We start from the raw sequence: 17,416 nt of genomic DNA, 5'->3' as shown, positions 1-17,416 counted from the left end.
GGTATCTATCATTTTTTGTCATTAAAGGAACTTTTAGGATTCTGGCTAAAAATTTTCCATGTTTAGGGTGAATTTTTGGACTGAAATATACACTTGATTTTTGTAGATTTATCATTTGGCCTGTTATATCTCCGAATAGAGAGATGATTTCCAAAAGATTCTTTGTTTCCCCTAAATCGACTTTTGTGAAAAGAAAGCAATCGTCAGCGAAGAAAAGATGGGATATGTTTGGAGCTTCTTTATTGATCTGGAAACTGGATATTTTCTTCTCGGAAATCGCCTTATCTAGAAGTCTGGAAAGAATTTCCATGCAGATTAGGAATAAGTAAGGCGAGAGCGGGTCCCCTTGTCTTAATTCTCTAGATGTTCTAAATTTTGAACCAGGGGAGCCATTGAGAAGGATAGAGAAAGATGTGGTAGAGATGCATCGAAAAATGAGGTCAGTCCACCGTTCATCGAAACCCAAACTAAGGAGAGCTTTCTCTATGAAATTCCACTCCACTCTATCAAAGGCCTTTGACATGTCTAATTTCAGAGCTAAATGGCCTTTTTTCTTTTTAGATTTTTCATTGAATGGATGAGCTCATTGGCGATTATAATGTTGTCGATGATTTGTCTACCGGGAAGGAAAGCTGATTGGTTAGGGGAGATAATTTTGTTGAGGATGGGCTTTAATTTCCTTGCAAGAATTTTTGAAATGAGTTTGTATATGGTGTTGCTTAGACTTATTGGCCTAAAATCAGTCGGGGTTTGGGGAGTTGAAATTTTTGGAATTAGGGTTATGAAGGAGTGATTCAATTCCTCATCAAGAACCCCCGTTTTAAGAAACTCTTGGACTGTATTGATAATGTCTGGGCCGAAGACCTCCCAATTGGCCTTAAAAAAACCTGGTTGGAAACCATCCGACCCTGCGCTCCCCATTGATTCAAATTGGAGAGAGTTAGTCAAATTTCATTTTTTGAGGGAATCTTTAGTAGAGATAAATTTTCTTCTTCAGAGATGCACGATTTTATGATGCTAGACGGATCAAAGTTACAACTGTTTTTTTGGGATGAGCCAATTTGGGGAAAATGATTAATCAGAAGGGAGTATATTTGATCTCTGTCCGATAGCCATAAGCCGGAAGGTTCTCTAAGGGTATTGATGGAGTTGATTCTTTTCCTATTGGAGGCAGTGGCATGAAAATATTTTGTATTTCTGTCATATTCTTTGAGATATTTATCTCTCGACAGCTGATGGTAGTAGTCATTTTTGATCTAGTACCATTTACCTAGTTCTTCTTGGAGCTTCTTAAGCTTATCTATATCTTTGGCAATATTTCCGGTTCTATGGATATTCTCAATTTTATTGTTTAAGTTCCTGATATTTTTATATATATTGCCAAAGATATCCGAGTTCCACCGGGCAAGATCGGAAGACAGTAGTTGGAGTTTGAGGGAAAAATTATCATTAGTTGAGTAGGTGGAATGAGATTCCCAAGAAACTTTAACTACTTCGGGTAAGCTAGAGTGTGAAAGCCAAGATCTGATACATCTAAAGGGCTTTTGAAGTTTTAATTTTTTCGGCTTTGTATCTAGTAGAATAGGCGTATGATCAGAACCAACTCTAGGTAAATGCGTAACTTTTGTATCCGGGAATACCTGTGTCCAAAGAAAGGAAGTTAACGCTCTGTCGATTCTTTCGCAAATGTTTGCATAGCCTTTTCTGTTGTTTGACCACGTGAAAGGTGCACCTTCAAAGCCCGCATCTTGTAAGCCCATTGAGTCTATAATCTGAAATATATTTTGTTTGTTACTGGAGCTGGCCTTATTTCCCTCTTGCTTTTCGTCTGGATCAAGAATAATGTTTAAATCACCAATCAGGGTCCAGGGTTTATCAACTAGTTGAACCAAATTTGAAATATAATTCCATTGTTCACTTTTTCCTTCAGCGTCCACTGCACCATAAACAAATGTGATGAAAGATTTTTTGTCATCTATGATTGCTTCAAAATGGCACACGTTAAATTGTGCAGATATTAGTTTCATTTTTATGTGATTGTGCCATGCTATTGCTAACCCTTTCGCTAATCCCACGGAAGGTATAATAAACCAGTCATGAAAGGGGGATTTTTTAAAGAATAAGTCCATGCGAGACAGTGGAGCTTTTGTCTCAGCTAGAAAAACAATATCAGGATTGTAAGTTTGGCAAATATAAGAGAAGTGGTCTTTTGTGATTGGGATACCTATGCCCTGGACATTCCAGGACAGAAGTTTCATGATGTCAAAAAAAGTCACAGGAAATAAACAAAACTTACTAAGGGAAGGGAGGAAAGGAGGGAGAACTATTATGATGTGGGCACTAAACAAGAAATGGGCAACCAAAGAAAAGAGGAAGAGATATAAGAGCACAGGAATACAAGAGATTAAGGGAACAACTTACCGACCTAGTAACCACATTAAAGATACCGTTAAATCTGTGTAGTATCTGTTAAGAGATGGCGAGGGAGAGCAAAAATTACTTGCTAAGAGGAGGTGTAGAGCAATAATTACTATCTATGTTTGCTAGGTATATATGTATACATATTTATATATATACATGGGTGGTTAACTATTCCGAATAAGTTAACTTCCTTTTTTCTCTATTTTTAGAGATTCGACGAAACACGGTTTACAGTTTCCATCTCCCTAATGAAACTGTAATCACCAAATATTGGTGTTATCGTAATTTGATTACCTTTACGGTAATAATTACGTGCATGATTGAAAAACCTACGGACAATTAAATTTGGTATGCTTGTTTTCTATACAAGGATCATGTGATTTATCCAAATGGTTTCGATATTATTTTTTTTTACAAGAAACCATTTGTCCAACCACAAAGTGGATTATCCATGTGCGATGACTAGCGAACAATTTTTTTTTCTTCTTCGTCGATATGATTTTCATAGATCGTACAAACGAAGTGGTGCTGGTTTTCTCTATCGCTTATATGAGATGCCAATATAGCTAGGTTCTTTCTACCAACACCGTTGGTTTCTGTTTCTTTCCGGAAACCATGGATTTTCCTAAATTCAGTAACGAAGATGATTTCTTTATCTTTCTTAAGAAGAAACATATAAACCAACTAGATTTTGTTTTTCCATATCGTTCCTAAAGGGATAAAATGTCGTTATGGAATTGCAAACGCCGACGAAACACAGAATTGCTGCATTCTCGAAGGATATTTAGCAATTTTTATTTTTCCTCGCCGTAATAATCTCCAATATTTGGACCGTTCCACTTATAGATGGATTACAGTTTGATCTTAAAGATCAATGGGTGCGCACCCGACTTGTTAGCCCATATTATTAGTCCTTGTAGTGACAAAATTGATCTTGAAGTTAATTTCTTTTGAAAAAGAAGTGTCCAAAATCTCATTCTGAATTATCTTGTTGTCCGTAAAGGTCACTTTTTTTTTTGGAGATTTATTAGCATTTTTGTATGCTTTTGGTTGTAACCATTAAAATCCATGGTTGATGTTATATTTGTATGTCAAGTAGACTACAATTTTTAAGGACAATTTTTTTATGGCTTTTGAAGTCATTATCTACAGTCCCACTGGTATTATTCTTAAAATCACTACAACAAAACATGGTTTTAACAATGGAAAATAACGTCACAAATAATTAAATATGCGTCACAAATATATTTCTGTGACATTTTTCTTCTGTCGGTCAGTGCGTTATAAAAAGAGGTGTTGCAAAAAATCCTCCTGACGCTAAAAGCGTCACTTATGATGAGGCCATTTTGTAGCACAAATTTTTCATCACCAATAGCATGTCCCTAATAAAAGCTATTTTCGATATTATTAACAAATTATGTATTTATTTTATGAATTATTAATAAATTAATATATTCCATTGTTAAAAGTAACTATACTTATAATGATTTGTTTTTTCTGTGAAAATAAATAAAATTGTGCAAATAGTGTTCATGCCATTGAGTAGTTTGAACACGAATGGGAAAATGATCAAATTCATTCCATGGAACAAAATTACAATTGAGTTAATGATTAAAAACAAAAAAATAAATTTGTACAAAAAAACAAATATATCCAAATGTTGTTGAACCAAATTTTCATACACTTTAGATATGGAATTATTTTTCAACAAATAAACCATATTAGCTTTTGACACCTAAATCTTGATTTGATCCTCATATTAGTTGGTACTGCGCTCTGGAACTGGAGTCCGTTCTTTGAGTTGAAGTTGGTTCTTGGAAAATGAGATTCAGAAATATTCATCTTCCTCGTCTACCTGTTTGCACAGCAGGTCTTCAAAATATATTATTGTTTCATCCCCTTTTTCGCTTCCCGATTACATCTAATTTTTTTTTTAAGAATAAGAAAATCCCGCACAGACATACAAAATCAAAAAAAAGGGGGGATCTAAATCAATGAGAGGGATTAAACGAATTTGTGGGTGGGTGATGTCGGCTGTTATGTTTCGATGGGATGGGTTTAGAAGAAGGTATAAAAGAGAAGAAGATGATTTTTTATTATTTTTTTAGCAGAGAAGAAGATGATGGTTACAATTTTAGGGTAACTTCTCATTTATGGAATGCCAAATCTAATCTAAAAAAGAAATGTGCGGGATTTTTGTTGACCAAACTTAATGGACTTTCTAAAATGGTTACCGTGTAACCAATTGAATAACCAAGCGGTTACTTCTCATTTATGGACTTTCCAAAACAGTTACATATATAATCAATTATTTTTAGTTAAGTAATATTAGTAATATATAAGAAGTAATTTTTTTTTTAATTCGATATCTTTTATGACACCAAGACAAGTGCGGAAAATTAATGTGTCAGACACTTTTTTGGTACCGAACTAACACTAAATACGTGCGACATATAAAACGTCGCGTATGCATAATTTTTACAACACATATTCTGGTGTTGTGAATATAGTGTCACAAATGCTGTTGTTTGTTTTAGTGAATCCATAATATATTATAAGTATATGTCCTCGAATTAATCGGATAATACTTTACGAAACATGATTTCGTATATGAGATGCAAACATTTCCGCTATAATCAGGGGGAGACTATATACACTGTAAAAAAACTTGTGTTAATTAATTTTAAAAGTTATATCAATTTCTCTCCCATTAAATCGATAAATGTTGCCATTAAATAATAGGCGTGAAAGTGTCTCATTTAGCTTTTCCAAGATTATGTCGTTTGCTAAGGAAAATCCAATTACTTCTAGCAAGCATGTAGCATTTTAGTGTAGTCTACGGATAGTGCTCTGATAGAGTATATCATAATATGATTCCATTCTCAAAACTAATATCTCCTCATTTGAAGAGGAGGAGATTATAACGCTCGCAGGCGCTGGTACCAGTAATTGACTGATTTTTCAATATATGCATATATTTGAGAATTATGTGGGATCGTAGTAAGCTATAAATTGTCGAATATTCATTATAGTAGCTACAGAAATAATAAATTATGGTGGTTTTTAACCCCTCTGCAGAGAAATATCAACATACGTGATTGGTTGACATACATTCCAATTTAGATTGGATTAATTTCTTGATGAACACAATTTTGGATCCAAGACTTAACACCTTAAAAGTGCCAAGCCCATTAATTATAAGATGGTGTAGTCATATTGTATTGTACGAGAAATATGTTCGTTGTGAAAACGATTTGAGGGTTTTTGTTTTGCTCAGACCCTAGGATTGGTTCAACAATTGTTCTTGTTATAAGACATATTTAGCGTGGTAGTCCTTGAAGGACTCGTATGTGGTCGGAGAACATATTCAAACTTGTAATCCTTGTAGGATTCAAATTATATTCTGGCAGCCACTTGACTTGATTATGTCAAGTTAAAAATTCTTTAGGTGTTTTTAGAAATTTGGTACAAGATCAAAAATATCCGGATAAATTAGTTGATGATTATGTCAACTTCATAGGTCTCTTGAGGAGTCCATAAAAACACTAATATCCACGCTTTAGCAGCATGAATTCTATTTATTTTTTCCTTCTTTCTTAAATCTGCAGTTAGAATTATGCTAGCTTAAACTCGTCTTTGAGATAGACTAGAGTTATTATTTTGATGCTTGTCTTTTGAAAAACTCATATAATTGGGTTCGCATCCATATTTACGTCAAAAGTTATACTATTTTCCTTCGTTTCAGGTTTTCTCCCGTGTGGTTTTCCTGACAAGGTTTTAACGAGGCAACATCTTGTTGATGTTTAATTTTCTTTCAAAATATTGATATTTGTGCTCTTTTTCCTTCATCCATATTTTTTTCCCATTGGGTTTTTACTGGAAAGGTTATAGAGAGGCAATTAAATTCAACATGGTGGTCATCCAAGGGGGAGTTGTACCAATTTCGATCATTTGGTGGATATCCACCATTAACTAGGTCATTCTGCTAGACCGCGTCAACATAACAGTCTCCTATGAATTTGGATATTATTCTAATCCATATAAGGTATGATCACAATTTTTGTTCACCTATGCAACTGTAACTACTTCAACTACTTCTACAAATCATCTTCGAGAAGCTAGCAAGTCCTCAATGTATTTAAAGAAGCGTGAAGACTCAATAACACTACCATTAGAAGACTAACACAAAAGAAGACTTCATCAACTGGCAAATTTCTCACTAATGCATTGTTATCTCCACCGCTCAAGAAATTCATTTATTGAAATTGGGAAATGTCGACTCGAAGATTTGCAAGCCAAGATTTAACTGAAGTACTTATAAGGGGGAGGAGCATAGGTATTTTACTGGACTATCACGTTGTACTCTTTTTCCTTTGTCAAGATTTTGTCCCACTGGGTTTTCTCTGTCAAGTTTTTAACGAGGCAACATTTACATGTCCGGTTCTGTTCTAAGCTTACTCATAATTGTACTCTTTTCCCTTCGATCAGGTTTTGTCCATTCGGGATTTCCTGACAAGGTTTTAACGATGCAATTAGCTTAGACACAATTTCATCAGGGGGAGTGTTATAAACGTGTAATTATGTTAAGAATATCTAGGATAAATCCCGTTTATTACTGGGATGCCCTTGTGTCTACCCCTATAAATAGATGCTCTAATGTTAGTCTATTGTACATATATGAATAAGAATTTCTCTCTTCCCCTTAATTTTCTGTCTTCTTCTTCTCTTATTCTATATTACAAGAAAAGATATTTTAATTTTCCAGATCTAGTATGGGGATGTGTATTTATCATATCTAAGGGTTAGTAAGCGTACCCTTATAGAAGCTGTCACGAGGGTGACCTCGTCACAGCAAGACTCTTTATTGATTTTCGGACTCATTATTTTTGTTTTAAAGAAAGCTTGAATTGTTGATATTATTTGGAAACCTACTGTTTCCCAGTTGCTTAAGTAGAAGCTAGCAGGAAAGCCATCATGGCCTAGTGGTATATTTGGTTTCATGTTCTTTAGCACTAGGATAATTTCTTGCTTAGTTGGAATGGCCACTATACTCATGTTAACCCCCATGTTTTTCCTATTGGGTCTACAATAAGATAGTTAGGATAAGAAGATGATAAGTTTTTAACAGTAGAAATTAACGTTTAATCCCAAATCTGTTGGGCTTTGGACGCTTTAGTCCTACCCTCTCAGACCTGGTGCACGCTAGTCCTAATTTACCAAATCCAAAACGAGTTGTCCCTTTTTTAAACGAGTTAGTACAAATCGAACTTTTCTGATGACAATTATAACCCTCATGGAAAACTTAGAGTACTAATTTGTTCTTATTTCATTTCTTCACTCTTTCATCGGCAATGAAACCTAGCGCGAACCCAGAATTCTCCCATTTCTCTTTAATATGGAATGGAAGCGATGAGAAATCTTCCATTTCTTCGTATCTTCATCAATTTTTTTACCTTATATCAGTTATTCTTCATTCAATTTACAAAAATCTTAGATTCTCGGTGTTAATGAAGTTCGCTGAAATGTAAATTCCAGGAGTAAGTTTAGTTGTAACTAACCGACGGAGAACGAAGAAGATATGATTGGATCTCTTAATAAACGTAAGTTCCATGTCCGATTTCAATTCCTCCGAGTTCTGATCTACTTTTTCTATGTTCAAAAACTGTTTTTATTGAATTTGTTATTATTTTGTTAATTTCAATTGCTAATATATATATATGAATTTAATCTCATCTCTCCATTCAGATTTATAAGTTTTCTACCCAAATCAGCTAAGTCTCAGTTTTTGTAACTGACATCGACATTATCACAAATCCCTATTTTAGGACCCTCAAGTTTCACATGGATGCAAGCTATTATGTTGCTGCCAATCATATCAGCTAACAATATTAGTACATTGAAAGAATTATATTCCCAGATTATCTCGTATATGTACTTTACACTAGTTAGAGTGTTGTATTAACAAACATTTTAGAACACCATGTATGTGCACAATAAAGGTAGATGAAAACAGTTGATTAAATTTCAGTGATTAGTTGAATGCATACAACGTATTGGCTGAAATGTCTGTATTAAAATTGGTATGGTTAGACTTGTTAGACTGCACTTTTGGCCCTCTATGGATTCCAATTAGCTACTGAGCTTGTGATTATGTTATTGGATATCTCAAATTGAGTCAAGTTCTCTTTGATTCTATGTTAGGATGAATTTAGGGATGTTTTCCCTTGGAATTAAACTTAGAAAAATCATAGGTTCTGTAAAAGTTTAGGTCAATCTCTTTTTTCTAATGTGTGGTTAACTTTGTTGTTTAGTAGGCAAAATAGCTTTGATTTTACCTTCGTTTGTAGTTGATACTACTTTTTACCAAATGAGTTTTGTGATAATATCTTGTCATTTGGATACTTCCGTGTGGTTTGTTTTGTAGTACATTTTAAGTTGATTATTATTAAGAGTTAGTAATTTTCTGTTTTGTTTCTTTGTGTGGCCTCACCATCAGAATTTGTTGACACCTTCCATCAGGTGGTATAGCGAACAATAGTCGATACAGATAATAGGATATATGCTATTTGAAATTCTGAATCATGCACTTGTGTTATTGTTTAGCTCTAGCTTTCGGTAGTTGGTGATGGGCTATCTATAAGGAATTATTGTAGTCTTGGATTTGAAGCTACAAAAGCACAACTACTAATTTGGCACAATTATGTTTATCGACTTAGGTTCCTCACCATCCCTCTCACAGGAAATACCAGTTCTAGTGTGGTAAAGCCTTTGTTTTCCGACATTTATGCATATATTCCTTCTCTTTTGAGAGGTCTTTTTCCCCTGGGACCATCACCTTAAGGATAATTTGTTTTATCGTCTTTAATCTTTGCCCTTTGCAGTTACTATAGAGCTGAAGACCTCAAGACACCATGAAGACTGACGTCCTTAATTGGTCCTTCCAATGGCAGAAAGTTTAGTCGATAAAGTAGTTGTGATTTTATCTTTTTTAGTTGGATTTCATAACAATTAATGAAGTAATTAATAAAATATTAAAATTTAACTATCCGCAGGCAAAGAAGGTTATATCTCATTGCAAACATTATCTTGATGCATAAATACTTTACAGGTTGTAGCAGGAAACATAGAGAACATTATTAGGGCACTAGGACTGCATAAGGAAAGAGCAGAAACAATTCAGTGCTTCTCTTCTGATTCTTTGGCGGATGTCTGGACCCACCTAATCCGATGGTGTTTGCAAGTAAGTTCTGCATAATTTACATTCTCTGAAGACTGGACGGTTTTTTATTTTTTTTGTGTTTTATGTCATGTTTAAAGACATTTCTTGTTTCACAGGTCCCATTGGCTGGCGGAAATGGGTATATGCTGCTGATGCATATGCAATATTCTGCACAGGAAAGTGGGTCAAGTAAACCCCTAAGATCTTATGCTGAATAAATACTGGGAATGACAAGTTAAAGAGTCATGAGACAAGTTAAAGAGTCAGATGCAGAAGTATTGACTGAGATTGGTCATAAGACCATCATAACTCTGAGCTTGTGATATTGAAGCGTGCAAGAATGGCACTGCAAGAGCACATAAGAAGATGAAAGATGCAAAATGTTATGCTCTGCCTCGTTATAATTATTCAAGGTAAAAATATTTCACCTCTTATTGCTTCTTAACTACTAGATATATACACATGATTTACGAGTTGCGTATGTGTAGTTAGTTGTACACATGCTGAATATTAACGTGTACATGTTTATACACATGTTTATTGTCAATGTGTACATAGTCGTACACCTGTTTATTGTTAATGTCTAGATAGTTTTTATACTCTCATCAGTAGCATTCATTATTAACAAAAAATGATGCTTACTAGGGGTTGCCATACTCCAGCCATAACTTTTTTTTTCTTGCATTCCTCAATTATCTCTACCTTGCATTCCTCAATTATCCCTAAGATTTCATACACAGAATGTTTTTGTCTGAATTTACAAGTTGAGTCACAAAAACTCACAATCGTGCAGCTAAGAAAGAGTAGGCGCCTAAACGCTACCTGAACTATCAATATATAATTGGTTTGCTGTTCTAGATTTCCCTGGGTGTTGAGGAGTGCACATGCCCTGTGTCATCTTTTGTTTCTCAATTTCTTAGCTTGATTTTGATTCTATTAAAAAATTTATAGATATGAGATGTTCAATTAGCCTATGTAACTAAAATATTTCAATATATGTACGTCGAAATGCATCAGGTAAAGAGTTTGTTACATTACTTGAGGTTAGTCTGCTGGGTTCATTTCTTGAGTTCAGTTTCCATTTCATATATATTTGAGTACTTGATAAATGTTTACAAATTTGATTATTTATTATTCTATATATGATTGTAGTTGCTTTGTTTGGAAACAATGAACTAGAGATGTTAGTGATTATACGTATTGGTGATGCAAGTGTACATATTGGTGCACCTGTAGGCTGTACGTAATGCAAGTGTACATATTGGTCCACCTGTACATAATGCAAGTGTACATATTTGTGCACCTGTATGTAATCCAAGTTTACATTTATGCATCTTAGTTCGATAAGATAATATTACTTTGTTGATTCATAGTCCATTTGATTTGGTGGAATTTGAGTTCTGCTAGACGATGACATAGTTAGGGTTCAAATTTGGGTTCAATTTTTATAAGGGATTCATATTTTGTTACTTAACGATATATAGTTAAAGATCATTTTTCTGTATATATTAATTTATCATTTATTGTATTTAGCGTTTTTAATTGAGTGATGTCATTGTGGAAACAAGGTAAAGACAGAGATGAACTTCAGTTGCAGTGCGAGCCCTCCATCAATGCGTCACATGCATGTCCACATAATAGCATTGTGGTTGAGATGTGATTATCTTATGGTTCCGTTTCAGTCTGGAATGTAGGAGAGGTGAGTGTACTAAACTTGATTTTTTCTGCTTTCTTTTAATTCACCTTCTTTTACGTTTTAAAACTTCACATGAAGGAGAATTCTGCAACTAGGAAGAAGGAAAAGCAAGCTTATAGGAGCAGTGATGTAGTTAGACCTCAGTTTGAGTCTAACCTTACCTCTAAAGTCATGGTAATCACTGTGTGTGTGATTGTAAATAATTGTACACATGTTTTCTTAATGTGTACATAATTGTACACATGATGATTTTCAGTGTGCACATAGTTGTAAACATCTCATGATGCAGTCTTTTGAAGCGTCATTTGTTAGTTATATAACCCAAGAATGTAACGGCTACGCGCTACTGTATGGAAGTTCGCTGCCATTACATTTGTACCGCATAGACATGTGAATCATTCAGCTTCTTATGTGTGTTGTTGTGAAGATTCCTGGGTAGTGACTTCCGGGGAAATTAGGTAAAAACATCCTTATTAAACAGTTTTTCATTTATGTGCAGATATGTGACATTTTACATGTTTATATTGATGTGTTGTTGAATTGTAACCAACCAGACGTTGGTCTCTTCCAAGATTTGATTGAGGTCTTATCTTTTTTGTTCATTCCATAGCTTTTTTTTAGTATTGCACTACTGTCGACTGTCTAGTAGTGCTCTTAGTCAAGGTTTTTAAACTCAAAATATTTCTCTTAAGCGTAGATTAATGAAAGTAACTAACTTAAAGTACTACCAAAAGTAGTCGTCTAATGGTAAAAAATTGAGACCTTATAGGAAAAAACAATCATTAGACACGTTTCAGAGAATTAGCTAGAGTTTAAGTACAATAGTAAGCTAGCTTTCCCAAATAAGAAGACTGTGCTAATGTTGTAGATAAGTCTATGTTGGCAAGTATCCAGAGCCTAAATTAGGCGATAGATAGCGATTGGCGTTCCTCTTAGTATCACAAAAGTTGAAGCCTATTTTTGGCAATAGCTAGTTACATGAGTTTCCAAAATCGGCTCAAGCACACTCTAGGATTCTTAATCAAATTTTAGTGAATAATCTTTTTTCATTTATTGGACGAGTGATGACAAAAATTAAAATTACATGTGTACATATTGGTACACCTATAATATGAGTGAACATTGTGGCATGTGACGGAAGTTACAGGTGTACATAGTAGCCCACTGACTCTAGGACTCTTAATCAAATTTTAATGAACAAACTTATTTCATTTCTTGGATGTCGAATCAGTGATGATATGAGGTAGTGACTTTTGGTTATGACATAAATTACATGTTTACATATTGGTACACCTATGATATAAGTGGACATTATTGTGCACATGTGACAGAAATTACATGTGTACATAATAGCGCACATGTAATACAAGTGTACATAGTTATGCACTTTTAGTAGAAGTCTACATTGTTGTGCACATGTGACAAAAATTACAATATGATGGACATATATCGCATAAGTTTATGTTGATCACGTAATTCTTCTCATATAAAAAATTAGATTTAGCCCTAAGCGATACTTCTTTTTTTTCTTTGCGCCCTTGGTAACTTCACCTCATGTATGTGGGTTTATAATTCTCTTGATCTGATTGTATGGTTATCATTATATTACATAGTTGTAGTAATTTGTATGTTCTCTGGTCTTATATTTTAAGGTTATATTCCTTTATTTTGTATTTCAGGATCCATTTAGGATGAAGTATTTCACCCGAATATCAACAACAATGGAAGTATTTTCCTAGGCATCCTTAAAGAGCAAGGGGCTGCTGCTCTTACCATCTCTAAGGTTAGCTTGAAATTTCATTTCCCGCCTTTGTTTTCTCTCTCTCCCCATAAGTTTTCTTGCCTAAATTTTATGATGTCATGTGAGACATTGTTTGGTTTGCATTCTTCCATCTATCTTTTCTATTACCTCTGCTTACCAAGACATTTTACTTTCTACTATTAGCTACTTCATGGCCTCAATATTGTTTCCCTGTTTCCATTGTGATATTCTTACTGAGTATAAGTCGGCCACAAAGTAATGCATTGTTTAACCATATTACATATATAGAGTACGTGTGTACATAGTTGTCCTGTTGATTGTTACTGTGTGCTTAGCTGTACAAATGCTAATTATTAGTGGTAAATAACTGTATTATACCTGTTGCACAATTGACATCAATATTTTTTTTTCCCTTCTGTTTTATGTATTAGAGACTCATAAGCTCAAAATTGTAGAGTGCCCAAGCCTACCACAAGGGTTTGCGGAGGTTGATGGTTCAAATCCATCTGAGTTCCAATATGTATAGCGCTATTGGTGTTTAGGTAGTCGATTCCACTTTTATGTATGTAAGAGCTGGTGGATCTTGTCTTGTCTCATGAATATATAGCCTGTTTTGTACATATGAATATTGGATAATATTGGATTTTCTGGATTTTGTAGACATGTACATAGTTATACACTTTATCTTGTCTCATCAGTATATGACATGGTTTGTTAGTGCGGATGTTGGATTTTCTGAATTCTTGTAGATGTGTACATAGCAGTACAACATTGTTCCGTCTCATGGATATATTGCATGTTCAGTGAGTATGAATATTCTGGACTTGACTTTTGCAGATGTGTACATAATACATAGTAATATACCAGCGTAAATTAAAAAAATGAATATTATATAGTCATATGGGTACTCTTTTTGTAGATCTAGGAAAGAACTTTCCGAATATATAAAGTTTACAAACTTTGGACAAGCGGTTTGAAAAATAAACCGTTTTTTAATTATTTTTATATTATTATTTAAAATTGATGACATCATCATGAGCCATTTTGGACTAAACTGTAAATATTTGGACTAAGTTGTAAATCAGGAAAGTTATTTGTGTATTTTTCATATTTTAAATAATTTTTGGATTAAATTGTACCTAATTAACTCGGGATGGACTAATCGGTACTTTTTGACGGGTTCTTTGACTAACCTTTTCTTTTCCCATCTTTTATTTCTCCTTTCCTGCAAACGTATCCCAAACCTATTATTATGTAGGTAGCAAAGAACAACTACATGCATACTGACAACAATACACGGGTTTAGAGCTGGCAAACAAGCCAAAACCCGCGGACTTACCCGGCTCGACCCGTGAAAACCCACACCCGGCTCGGCTGGTGTCTAAACAAGCCGGGTTAGGGTTGGAGAAATGCCGGCTTGTGAGTAAACAGGTTAACCCGTCCCGGCCCGTAAATCCGCGGGTTCAGCTTGTTAACCCGTTTAGAGAGTTTCACAAACATGTATCAGCGTCATCTAGTGACACCCGTCATCTAATGTCACCGTCTAATGACACGAAACCAGAAAGAGAAAAAGAATGACACGGTTTTATTGTTTTCTCCTCCACTTTATCTCTCTTTTTTTGAGTTATTTTACCAACTTTTTTTTCTTCTTTTCTCCATCGAAGTCTTTCAGAGAAAGAAGAAATTTCAATGGCGGAGAGAGATAGCAAAAGGAGAGGAATTCGAGAAAAAACGGAGTAAAGGATTAACGGGTGGGCTGTATTTGGTTATAACAATGATTGAATCAGGGTTTATGTTTCTCCAAAATAGAATTAGGGTTTTTTTTTGTGATTGAATTAATCACATGAATTCGAAGAATTAAGCTTGTGTGAATTTGTTTCTATGAGTAGGTTTCATGTTAATTTGGTTTCAGGTAGAGGAAGTTGATTAAAAAGATTAAGATTGAAAAGGGTCTTGTGGTAAATAAGTTTGAAACAGGTGAAGGGGAAATTTCCTGATACTGTGAGAAGGTTTAAGAGAAATTGTGTTCTTGCTTGTTTTTCTAAGTTTTTATTGAATTATTTCCCGATTAGATTATACTGAATCTAGGTATTGATTAACGTTTAAGAGAAATCGATTAGTTTAGATCTTCAGTGATTCTGTAGAGTTGATTTATGTGTGTTTTTGGTTGATTTGAATCTTCGTTTAGAATCTTCGTGTTAAAATTGATTGGAATTTGATTAATTTCTATGTGTTTTTGGTTGTTTTAGAATCGAGTATTGGAGATAAGACTAAGAAATTTTGTTTCAGGTAACATAAAGTTCTTTTTTCATTTGTCTGACTCTAAATCATATCTACTATCACTAGTTGAATTTGGATTATTGAGTGTTGGTGATGCAGTGTTCTTGGTGTCACTGGTCGAATTGAAGGTGTTGCACAGTTGCAAGTTATGGAATTGAAGTGTTGGTGATTGACTGATTGTCATGGGATGATTTGCATGAGTCTGAGTTTAAGAAAAGAATGCAACTATGTATAGAGTTCTTGCTGCGGTTGAAGCAATAATGGGTTGAGCTGAAATGGAGTGATTAGAATCATTAGATGTATTTTAAGTGTTACAGTTGCAGGGAAGGATTTGAAAGGGATTTGTGTTTGATCCTTGTAATAATTGTGTTTTATTCTTTAATTTGTCATAAATTAACTTAATTAAATTTTAATTTGATTTTTAATTAAACAAGTCGAGTTACCCGTAAGCCCGCAAGCTTTACCCGCTACGGGTGCGGGTTGAAGAAATGACGACCCGTGAAGAATACCAACCCGCAAGCTTTTCCCCGTGTTAACCCGTAACCCGCGGATTGGTAACAAGCTAGCTCCGACCCGCCCGTTTGCCAGCTCTACACAGGTTACATCAGGAAAACACATTATTCTAACAAAACAAAAAAAAGAAAATCATAGATAATAAAAGACATTTCCATAAAATACAAATAACTCAAATATAAACCTGAAAGAAAAACACAGACTGTCCAACGTCTCACATATAAACCCTAAAAAAAATCCAAACCAAACAAAAAATAAACAACGTCTCACATATAAATCCTAAAAAAAATCCAAACCAAACAAAAAATAAACACAAACTGTTTAAACTCCTCATATAATCTCTAAACCCCAAAAAGAAAATTATCCTGTGCTGGTCAACCAACCTATAAAAAACAATAGTTTGACTTTGACATAGCTATACCGAAATATATGTTGTAACTAGCTCTGGTTGAAGAAAATTACTTTTCTCCGGTAAAAGTCTCATAACCTGGTGGCGATTACAACCAAAGCGAAAGAGGGAACAAATAAATCAATATTGGAACTAACACGTAGGCTAAATAAAAAAAAAGTTCTGCGCGAAAGGAGTTAATTACATCTGGCAGGCAAGGGGTCTGAATTCCCATATGACCACCTTTCATATGTCGGTTGGAAAATGCAATCGGAAGGTGACATCCGAGAAGAAGGTCGGTCGTCCACTTACATCAAACTCCCTGTTTGAATACTGTAGTCCTCACTTAAGACAACTTGACGCTGAAAATAGAAATAGATGATACGATTTAGAATAAAGCAATCCATCAGGCAGACTATTCAAAAGAAAACAGCTGTATACAACTTTTGAAAGTGAGACACAAAATATCGAATAAAGATGAAAACTTTAAGAGTTTGTATCTCCACAAAACAGTTCTGTTGTTTGTTGGATTTAAAATTGACACTTTGGAAACATGAATTGATTAAGTGAATAAGAATACAAAAAAACAAAAAAAATCATCAATCAAACCATGGCCCATGGGGACAGGTGCTAGCATAAATGTGCAATGGTTATCATCATTTGATGCACCAAACAACTCCATTGATACTGTTATATCTAAACTTCCTCTTTTGCGGAGTATGAGTAGCGAACCGTGCAACCTACTTAACGGGATTCTTCTTGCTTACATTCCCGGAATAAGCATCAATCATATCCTTCTCCGAAGCTCTCTTATAGACCTTCAAAACTGTGAAATTATCTGACTAATCACGTACGTTTTCATCATATATTAACAACTTAAACATAAAGCTCTTATTCATCATCCTATCGGAAACCTTCATAATTGATTCAGCACACATTCATTAATCCAGTTATTTTAAGGCCATCTAATATCATAGTAAACTAATATTTTATTTTATGAAAACTAAGAGAGAGCCCTTTTTTTTTACCTCCTGGCAGTATGTCTCATATTCAACATGAACCCGAGCAGTATTAATCCAGATCCTTTTCGGCATTCTTCTCTATGATAGTCAACGTCACAGACTCGGAATCATCCTT

At 34.4% G+C, this 17,416-nt stretch overlaps 1 long non-coding RNA gene across 3 annotated transcripts; it reads left to right on the top strand.

The window, feature by feature from the left end:
* The first annotated feature begins 7,754 nt into the window (after positions 1–7,754).
* Positions 7,755–13,912, top strand: LOC113282030. Of its 3 annotated transcripts, XR_003326502.1 has the most exons (6): positions 7,755–8,021; positions 9,530–9,661; positions 9,757–10,053; positions 11,209–11,339; positions 13,016–13,119; positions 13,530–13,822. It is a non-coding gene; the product is annotated as an uncharacterized LOC113282030 (long non-coding RNA). The 3 variants fall into 3 exon arrangements; XR_003326503.1 differs by having other exon boundaries at positions 11,215–11,339; positions 13,016–13,912; XR_003326501.1 differs by having other exon boundaries at positions 13,016–13,912.
* The last annotated feature ends 3,504 nt before the right edge of the window (positions 13,913–17,416 follow it).

The sequence above is a fragment of the Papaver somniferum genome, chromosome 5 (genome assembly GCF_003573695.1).
Source record: "Papaver somniferum cultivar HN1 chromosome 5, ASM357369v1, whole genome shotgun sequence".
NCBI lineage: Eukaryota > Viridiplantae > Streptophyta > Magnoliopsida > Ranunculales > Papaveraceae > Papaver > Papaver somniferum.
Note: the sequence above shows the minus strand (reverse complement) of the source record. Positions and strands in the feature narration are given on the sequence as shown.